The sequence below is a fragment of the Schistocerca serialis genome, chromosome 3 (assembly GCF_023864345.2).
Source record: "Schistocerca serialis cubense isolate TAMUIC-IGC-003099 chromosome 3, iqSchSeri2.2, whole genome shotgun sequence".
Classification (NCBI taxonomy): Eukaryota; Metazoa; Arthropoda; class Insecta; order Orthoptera; family Acrididae; genus Schistocerca; species Schistocerca serialis.
In genome coordinates this window covers 872,366,250-872,377,285 of record NC_064640.1, presented here as the reverse complement: position 1 = coordinate 872,377,285, position 11,036 = coordinate 872,366,250, and the positions used below count along the sequence as shown (strand labels likewise).

The 11,036-nt window shown below is 37.8% G+C and overlaps 1 long non-coding RNA gene across 1 annotated transcript in view; it reads left to right on the top strand.

The window, feature by feature from the left end:
- The first annotated feature begins 417 nt into the window (after positions 1–417).
- Positions 418–11,036, top strand: part of LOC126471060 (uncharacterized) — a 29,368-nt gene continuing 18,749 nt past the window's right edge. The window contains exons 1-2 of the long non-coding RNA XR_007586289.1: positions 418–667; positions 6,114–6,319. This is a non-coding gene — a long non-coding RNA (uncharacterized LOC126471060). The remainder of the gene's footprint in view (positions 668–6,113; positions 6,320–11,036) is intronic.

Here is an 11,036-nt window from a genome sequence, read left to right as displayed (position 1 = left end):
TGCCGTGCCCTTCCAAAGACACCATCCCGACATTTGCCTGAAGCGATTTAGGGAAATCACGGAAAACCTAAATCAGGATGGCAGGATGTGTGTTGAAACAGTGGTCTAGTCGCCCAGTTGCCCGCCGGAAGGCGAGTCTAGCAGAGCCACCTCTCTTCTTAAACTGTCAGTCTGCCACACAGGTCGTCAGAACACTGCGTTTCCAACACCCAGAACTGCTTCTCGTCAGCGCTCGTTAACCCTTACACTGCGAAATATGTGTACCACTGGTCATAAATGCTGTTTATTGCTTTATTTATTTCAAATAATGGATTGTATTGGTTATATTTTCAATAGTTTATCCAGTTACCATTTTTATGTTTGCAAGTTGGTAGGTTTGAGATAGCCGCGAACAAGTGAATAAAGATAACCGAACAAACATGGGCTGTGACTGCCTGTCGTCTGCTATCGCAAGTAACTAAAGGAATTAGCGCGAAGGTTGACTGTGATTTATGCACGGCCGTCATATCCAGGGAATTACAAATGCGCGTGCTTAGTTACGCTGCTGGAAATTTATGCACATGTGCAGAGTTGAACACAAAAAAGGCATGGTGTGGATGCACCTTAAAAGTTAGTTATTCAAAATAACCTTTGAGGCACTTGTCCTCAGAGTTGGATTTGCATTCAGGTAGCGTTTGCCATCCGTAGATTTTTTATTCTTCTAATATAAGTGACATAGCTCAATTCACAGCAGCAATTCCCACATTATGAAGTATAAAATCAGTAGGGTACTCGTTTGTAAGCGTATGTACAACTAGATTTCTTCCTCACCGTATGTATAAACAAAGAAATTGTCGGAAATTCAGTTACTAGTTAGAAAACAGTTTTAATAAATATATGCTATGAAATGCTACTTCTAATGAAGAATGAACATTTCGGTTAATATTGTTTCACAAGTTATCACGAAAATGTTCACAGGTGAGTTAATACGAATCATTTCTGCTGAAAGTGCAGATCTAGGATGATTACTGAAAATACACAACTTAACTAGAGTAGTTTGACACATCTGAATGTAATAGGCATATTATGTTTTCATTTATGGTGAAGTTTTATAGATAGAGGGATCAAATTGACATTTGTGCGCATCTTTACATTCTTTAGACCAGCACGAGTGACTTCATATACGTGGTATGGAACTGTGGCAGATTAAGTTGTGGGTGTTCATGTAATGAACTGCTGGGAAGAGGTTACAGAAGATAACACAGAAGGTTTGGAATTTGAAAGAGACCTCTGGTGCAGATGATGTTGCCACTATTTCCACACTTTCCAACACTCTTGCAATAACTAATGGTAGTGTGTGTATAACACAGTGGCAAGTAGGCTAGTTGATGAAACATCTAGTACAGATTCAGCCAGTAGGATATACTGTTTGCTTGTGCTTGAAGCATTTCATGAAAATTTTGAAACAGATTGATACTGAAATGGCTGCAAATGTGGATTTTTGTACATGGTTTGAAGTTGATGCTGCTAATTTCCTGCAGATTTGTTTTAAAAAATTTAGCTCACATTTTGTGCTCCTGGTTCATTGGCATGAATATTTACCACCACACATCTTGTGGTGAACTTACTAATATGTAATAGAGTACATAGGGTGTAGTTACATTGATAACTATTACCAAAGAACACATACTGTTTGTATTTGAGTGTTACATGGGATAAAACATAATTAAAGGATTAATGTCCATGCTGCGTATCTGTAGTTTACAACTAGCCTGATTGTAACCACACATATTTGCAATTTTAGCTGTCTGTCTGATAACTTGGAGACTAATAATTTATTACACATGTTGAAGCATCTATTCTGCTTAGTCTCAAATATTTTATTTCAGTTGACATGGAATATGCCATGTTAGTTAGTTTGATGATCCGTAGATCATTTGCACAATAATTAAAATGGTGTGAAACAAGTTATTTTGCAGTCATAATGCACATTCATTAGTAAATATGGCTACAAGCTGAACATTTTATAAGTTTTTTGTGTTGTCGCTAAATGTACTGATGAGTCAGTAATTTCCACCCACCACCTTTTACACTTTACGACAGAAATTCTTCTGTGGGATAAGAGTTGTCAAGGAGAAACTATGTCAGTTTTTCTAAATTTCTATGCAGTTTGTCTGACATTTCATATCAGAGGGGAAGTAGTCAAAAGTTACAGTTGCAGGATTATGCACCCCTTTTTGTACTAGAGGCAACTGTAATATTGTAATTACATAAATCATTGTTTCTTTTGAACTGCAGTGGATTATTTACAAAGGACTTCATGAATGGATAATATACTGTGAAGCAGTATTCAGAATGCTGAACTTCTTAAACAGATGTCTACAAGATGATTGTGGGTGAGCATCCCATGTTAGTCTTACAGCATTTTTTTTCTGTTAATATGAAAATGCCGGTAACCAAACTTCTGCACACCTTGGAAAGTAAGCTCTGCTGCTGATAGTTCATCGAAATTGTTGTTTTCCTTACTGCTCAGATTCGTGCCCTTAGCCTTGATTTCATTTATAGCAAGTTCTCAAATTATGACTTATTTCAGTTCACATATTCTGTCATGAAATTCTACTGCTTATTGCATCAGAGCATATGCATGTAAGAGTTGACTTCGTGTGTATGTAACCTGATACTTGAAGCTTTTGAATGGCTACTTAGTCAGATTGAAAAGCTTTGTAAAGAGGGTAACCACAAGTCTGGTTCCTTCAGTAATGCTAAACCAATTAATTAGTTCTCTATCCACTCAAACTGAATCCTTGGGACCAGGAAATGTTGTTAGAATGAGTGTGTACCAAGTAGTAACAAATAATTTATCATTTCTGCCCTGTGAAGACTATCAAAGGCCTGCTATAAGTCTTCATAGACATTATGAAGCTCAATATTTTATGCTAATGCCTTTTCACATATTTGCCATAGCTCAATTATCTGATCTGGTAGGCTGAAATTTGCACTGATTCTCCCAGAATCTCAGCCTAAGGAATTAGCTTTTTATTCGTAATGCTAGTGATAATTTTGTAGGTTATACCCAGCAGAGTAATCCCTTGATAATCTTAACAAGGCTTGTCTCTCTCCTTAATTAACTGTATAATTACACCTAAGAACCACTCTTCCAAATCATCCTTCCCTGATTACTGTAAACTCAATAGTTTGTGGATTCACTTATGGAGACCAGTTCTGCCAGTTTATCAACAGTTCTTGGTGCTTTCTAATTTTTTAGATTGTGCACTACCTTCCATACTTGCTATAATGTGGGCTCTTCTATCTTTCCATCTGCAGTGTAACAGAGTGGCTGCTCACTACTGGTAGCATTGCCCTCAAAAATTCCCTTAAACTACTCTCTCTCCATTTGTGAAAGAGATATTGTTTATATGCCAGTAAATTTACTTCTTCACACTTACATGCAGTTACTTTTACTCACATTCTTCAGTTCCTTCTGTAATTTTCTTACAAAATTTTGTTTCATTCCTTTGGTAGTACTCTTCCATCTTTTTCTCCTTAGGGTTTCTTTTTTTTTTACCCCGCCAATACACCTTTGCTCCCTTGATCCTATTTTTATTGTATAATGCTTTATTTGATCTAGTATTGCATTGTAAGCATTTGTCTTGCTTCGTTCTTCTGTTTCACTTCCTGGCTATATTAATCACTCTCCATTTCTCTTTCTCGTTGTTTCTCCTAGTATTTCATGTGATGGGTAAAAGTCTGCAATAGGGTCAGTGGTGTACTTACATGTGTCATACAGGAATGTTGTCAGCACTTGCTGTGAGGTATCATGGGAGCAAAAAGTGTGTCAGCTGTTTGTGTTACACAGCCAATGAGAGAGCAGCAGCCAAATGATGTGTTTGGAAATAATACATTTAGGAGAAAGGGTGAAGCATGTTTGTAAATGAGGATTATAAATTTAATTGCTCCTTATTTGAGCAACTGGTATTTAAACTGCTCTAAAACCAACAACAGTGTCACAGCCCATGATATATTCAAAAAAGCAATGAAATATTTATCTGCTCTTTGTTCCTACACAATGATACGCATGAGCACAGATCAGTGTTTTTTAATTAAATCATGGAGAAAGGTAGGTAAATCATTGTTTATTAATATATCGAATACGTGACTCTATTAGTAATAAACATCGATCCACCTACCTTCTCCCATGACATAATTGAACAACACTGGTCCACTTACTCAAAGTGGTGGCATTTGTTGCACTTTCAGATGATTCCATCCTTACAAACCTTTGACTCCTTAAGAGTCAGCACACTGGACTCGCATTCAGAAGGACGACGGTTCAATCCTGCGTCTGGCCATCCTGATTTAGATTTTCCATGATTTCCCTAAATCGCTCCAGGCAAATGCCGGGATGGTTCCTTTGAAAGGGCATGGTCGACTTCCTTCCCCATCCTTCCCTAATCCTATGAGACCGATAACCTCGCTGTTTGGTCTCTCCCCCCTAATACCCAACCAACCTTAAGAGTCATTTGACCACCACATTTGATACATTTTCATGTTTCTGCAATTAATCCACGAGACATGCACCAATGGACATCATCGCCGTGCAGAACTAAAACACTGAAATCAGTCCACTTTACAATACTCATTAACATAATCACAAAATATTTCTCCCAAAACTTGCTAATACACTGAAAAACAGCAAACAAGACAATGGTTTCAATTTTGGCACTAGAAATTCATTGCCTCCATTCTCGCATCTCATTGGTTATTTCAAAGAATCATTCCATTGGCCACACGAAACATGCGTTGCCAACCTATGAGCAGTAGATAGTCACTGCAGTGACTGCCACAGACCCTGATGTAGACTTTAGCCCATGTGCTGTTGTTGAAGCAGCATTTATTTTTTTTAACTCTTGAACAGTAGACCTCTCTCTGCTGTACTATATTACATTTATGAACTCTTCTGTTGTTCTTTGGAAGCCGTAGCAACCTTCTGCCTCATTTTTTTCTTTCTTCTAGTAGGTAATTGTAAGAATTATAATTAGCTCCTCAGAAAGCATGCACATTTTTTCTGTATCAAGATACTTACCTCTTTAGTACTAATAGGTATTACTTTTTCAGGTCCCTTTGCAGATATTGTTCTCAGGAGACAGTCATTTACAGCATTTAACTAGTTTGCAGCAGCAAACTGGGTGATCCTCATATTATACTGGTTTGATCGTACAAAATTTTCCAACAACACACTTCTTAAATGAACTTCCTTGCTATGTTGGGCATTATAGTTACCAAGGTCTAATGTGGAGTTATATCTAGGCATTTTATGACATGCTTCATGTAGTTACTGATGGAAACCACATACCTCATCTTCATCTTATTCTTCTGTTGGCACATATGCATTCATGAAGGTCACAATGTGAAATTTCCCTTTGATATGCACAGTACATATTCTTCCATCATGAGGAGTGAAAGCAACTCCATATCTTTATTACTTTTATCTTTTTATGAGTAGCACAGGAGGAATTTCAGCTCATTTGCCTCACAGCTTCCCTGAACCTGATATCTTGGAGTGTGACAACTCCCATTCCATGCCTCAGTTTCTCTTCAGCAGGGTTCTTCATAACTTCTGTGTGAACACCGACATACCCATTTCAAGTGTCCTGTGAGGAGGACCTCTGTATTTTTACATTGTATTATTTAACTTTCACATTTACAAAAAAATTATTTCACAATAAAGTAAAAACCTTTTATTCATATTCAGCACTGTTATTCCACTATGTATTAAAATATGAAATTCCTGAACAAACTTTAAATGGTGATGTATGCTAGGATTGTGTACTTGGCACCCTTGGTATCCTATATTTAAGTTGTTTCTAACAGAGACATGCATTTTAAAGTTCAGCATTTTTTAGTGTCCGTCACTGCTATCATTCCAACTCATTTCATTTCATTCACTTTACCATCCTGGACTGCCCATTTTATGTCACTGAATTTCATACATTTAGTAACTATCTACAATGTATGGCTTTTATTTAAAGCATTGTGAACCGGATGTATTATGTATATGTACTGTCCCACAGTGAAAAACTATAGTATAATTTCAGATGTCTGCTTTAATGAAAGTTACTTTTCTTTCATTTCAGATTGAAGATAGACCGTTATGTTTGTTAATGATGGAGCTAGACACATTGTTTAGGATGCCAGTACTAAACACTCTACACCAACTAGATAATAATTTTGGATCAGGAATGCTACCCTGATATGTCGGAGCTCCACTACTTTTCACTCCAAGATGTCACCCAATATGATGTGTTATTTGACAATTTCCAGGCAGTCTTCTGAACTTCAGGTATATTTGAATCTCATATTATTCCTAAAGTGCAATTTTCGCCCCTCTGACTCATCATATTCATGCACTTACAGCTTAATAGATAATACAGTTGTAATATTATATTTTATAATATGCATGTATAAATTTCTTATTCCTTCTATATTTTTCTGAAATTCATTATTCAATGTATAGTTTACAACCTGCTTATAAGAACTATGTAATTAGTTCATATAGTAACATTTTATTTAAATAATTAAAATCTGATTCCCTATAATCATGTGCAGTTCGAAATTTCATCCATCATGTAATGGTTATTGTATAGGTCTAAATAGCATTTTGTTTCTTCTAATATCCATTTCAGACATCATCTTTATTCAAAATTGTCAGTTTTCACAAAGTTTGAGTCTGAAAACCCAATCCTTTCAAAAATCGTGTATCGTTGTGCTTTAGCCATGATATTTGTTTCCAGAAATCTGTTGCGTATTCAAATACAGAGATACGTCAACAGGAAGAATATGGTGCTTCGATCGGCAATGCCTATGTAAGACAACAAGTGTCCGCAGCATTTGTTAGATCGGTTACTGCTGCTACAATGGCAGGTTATCAAGATGTGAGTGAATTCGAATGTGGTGTTATAGTCGGCACACAAGCGATGGGGGCGGTGGACTGAGCCCTGTGCTTGCTGTAGGCTACGGCCACTGCAGGCTTCCTGCGCGTTCCGGCGTGCACAGAACCATTGTTCAGTTATGTTCTTCCTAAAAACAGTATACCCTGTATGGTCACGGTGGTTATAGTTTCTGATAACCACGAAAGAGAGCTTCGAAACTAACCAACACTTTGTTATATGTTCATTGTTCATTTTGGACCGAAAAACAGTTGGTTTAGAAAAATGATAGGAACTTTTTTAACAGTAATTTCTGTAACTTGAGGCTTTTAGCATCGATATGTATGTCTATAACATATTAAAATTTCATTAACATCGATCGAATGTGTTTCAAGATATATAGTTTTAAAGTGAGTAGTGTGTAGCGGAAATGCCCAAATCTCACACAATTCTTCCTACTATCTTAATTAAAAAATAATTACAGAAATTTAAAACCAAATTGTCTTGTGTATCTGGACTCAGAGTTAAACAAAGAATATATCTGGATAACTCATTTTGTGATAGGCCCATAGCTTCGTTTGTAATTAAAGCCTAAAGTTAGTTCTCCACAGTAAGAAATTGGATAGTAAACGTCTGCCTCCTTCTTGCTCGCTGTTTTCTTTTTCAGCTTGTCATGTTTGATATGGTTTATTTTAGTGGATATGGTTTATTTTAGTGGTTTCCCAGCCTCATTTTTGATGCAGGATTTGGACTGCCGCTGGCTGAGTTAAAAACCACTTTATTTACTTTTTTATTTTTATTTTTTACATTTCTTTACTTGGAACATACACAGTTACCACAACATCCTAATATTTCTTTAGTGTGTGATATTTTTCAAAACATAGTGCCATGCAGAGAGCCACATCACATTTTTTGCATCTTATGTGTGTTATTTTTCATTGTGAATGAGTAGTACATACTACCCAGCGTCTCTGGGAAATCTCCTTTTTGTCTGTTGCTACGAGGAACCCTGGATAGTGTCCCTCTTTATTCTGCAGTTGGAAAGGGCTTTCTTCTTTGATTGTTCATGGGATCGCACTTCTACACGTTGGACTATGAAATTTATCAAGCAACTGACGAATTATTTCGAAGTGGTATTTCGCTAGTGGTATCTTCTGTTGCTTTTGTATTTCAGAAATAGTTTTTGCATTAAGCACATACAAGTCAGTCAAATGAAAGAATACTTTCTTGTACCACTTCATTGTCTTTCGGATGCATTGTAAAGAAGATAACAGCACATCTGTCTTATCAACTGCACCCATTGACTTATTATAGCTGACAAAACAGGTAGGTTTCAATTTGTTTTGGCCCATTTTATATTCTTTTTTCTTTGTCTCCACAAACTCTGACAATGGTGGTAGGTGTTTCCTGTTTTTACATACTGTTCCGAAGGCGTTTGTACATTTATCATAGAGCCACAGGAATAATTGGGGCTCAAATACCAATTGTCAGAATAAATGGTATGACCTACATTGAGGTATGGCAATAACAAACTCAAATCATCATCGTCTGATTTTCCCCATTCAGCATTTCTAGATTCTATTTCTGTGGCGGCATCAGTGTAGACAATATAATCCAAAATATAGTTGGTTTGTACATCACAAAGGACGAAAATTTTAGTGCCAAAATGTCTATTTTTGTTTGGTATGTACTGCTTTAATTGGAGCCTTCCTTTGAAAAGTAGCAGACTTTCATCAATCACTAGGTTTTCAAAGGGTACTACTGCCTTGAGGAATTTATTTTTTGTGTGCTCTACAATGAGACATAGTTTTACAAGTATATCTTGAGATGTGGTGGAATTGTCACTGAAGTGCAGTAAACGCAGGATCAACTTGTACTGGCCCCTGGCCATTGTGTTTGAAAATATTGGTGTTTGAAGCAAAGAATCTGTCTGCCAGTATTCATTCACCTCTAACGTTTGACTTCTAGGCATAAGCAGAGAACAAGCTAGGAAGCAATAAAATTCTGCTGGCTCTATATGTTTCCAGCGCGCTAATCTCCTGTGTACTTGTAGTCTTTTTTCAGTAATAAATTTATACTTATTATTGATCTGTGTATTCCATGGACATTAGGTACCAAAAAAAAAAAAAAAAAAAATCTAAATGACTTCCTGATTCTTCAGTGTCTGCTTATATTTGACAACTATGTGACTGATAAGTTACTTGTTGGATAGCACATAATTATCCTGCTAAATTCACATGATATATTTGTACCATTTCCATTGAATAATCTGGGTGATTTTCACGTAAGGTTGCGGGGTGCCGGGGCTAGCAGTGTATTTAACACTAAATTCTTCTCGAATCTTCATATGGAAATGATGCTCTAAGCCCCCTCTTTTCTAATTCCGACTTTTGCTGTTGCACATGGATTAAGAAGAAATGCGAATTGACTGTAATCTCCACTGCAAGTGGAGTAGAAAAGTTTGGCTCCTGCAATAATTTAATTGGATAGAAATTAATTAGATAAAGGAAAGTTTAATTAACGTAGTGAGAAATGAAAGGGTTGCTCTACTGATTAACAGAATGAAGTTCTGTCCAAAATAACAATTTGATTTATTATGACTAAACTCAAAATAATAAGTAAAACACATGAAACATTTACAATACATCAAATTGGATACTCAAATAAATGCTGTGAAGTTGAAGTTCTCCATAAACTAGATTGTGACATTTATGACCTAGTGGTATGTGGAGCCAATTCCTTGCAACTCAAATCTTAAGAGAAACACACAGCCAACCCAGCGTTAATTTCTGCTACATTATTGATAACTCAGACAATGAACACCCAAGACAGAACAAAGTTAGAAAAGATGTACAGGCGCACTCTGCTGAGCTCTGATTATCACCTAGCGAAATTCCCTGATTTGCCGGTGCTGCGGATGTACATTACCAAGCTGTCTTCTTAACTGCAAGGACACGATCTGGCATACCGGAGGCGATGGCTGATTGATTCGACGTCCCGTCGTGGTGATGATAATGTTGTGAGTATAGCCTGAAACAAATTCTCCTGGTCTGGTCGTTCCAGACTAAAGACTTCCTAGCAACACAAATACGCCTCTGGGGGAGATGGAGAAGGCTCGCTACACAATCACTGACGATACAGTGAGTGATTTTATCAAGAAAAGTCACACAGTAACTCCGCTACAGTCAACTTTAACCAAAACTGCTCAAGACAGACAACATAGGCCGCTTGTACGCAGAACGCTCAATACTCAGAAAGTTACGTCGAAGTCGAAACTTCAGCAACTTCGTCAAACAGTTACAATTAAATGAAAGTATATTAGACAGCCAACGGAAGGCAGGCTGTCCAGAGCACCGAGAGCTCAGTCTTGTAACCTACTCTGACCGAAAGGTGAGAGCCAACTCTCTCAAGAGCACCTGTACAAGCCGAACACAGAACATTCCCGCCCCCACGGCAGTGGTCGTGGTTAAACATTCCAATCAGCAACTCGAAAACCGGCGGAAAATTCCCCTCTATTGCCGACCCAGTACTATTCCACCAATGGAGATACTTGGCGCCGATTTTGCTACGTCACAGAGCTATTCCCTGGGCAAGTCAATCACAGTTATGATTTTGCAGAAAACGCGGGAATTTGCCCACCAAGACTGCCTGGGAACACAAGTCATTCCCACACCTCACTGGTAGCCCGCCAGAAAGTATTTTCACTAAGTTTCTGTGAAGTAACGGAATCTCTAGCCCAGCCGCTCTTCAGGCCCCTCTGCGCGTGTCGGCCCCGCTCTTATGACAATATCAGCGTCTGGAAAGCATCCACTCGACTCCCTCACACCCTTTCAAGATCAGCAGAACCCGCCTGTCACCGGACCACCCGGGTGACGAGAGACGCTGCGTGAGAAGTCCGCATGTGAAGGAATAGCGACTTTTCACCGCATGCAATTAGAGAGGAAAATCAAATGACTCAGAGTAAGATAGAAATATGAGAGGGGGCTCATGCCACCTCTCAAGGTGTGAAGTAAGGTTAGCAATTTGTGGTTCAGAGTGCAGGAAAGTCGTTGCAAGTGAAAATTGCAACTTTCTTGTCTTTAACACTACATCTTAGCTGTCCTAGCCACAACTGGAGCAATAAGGGAGAAG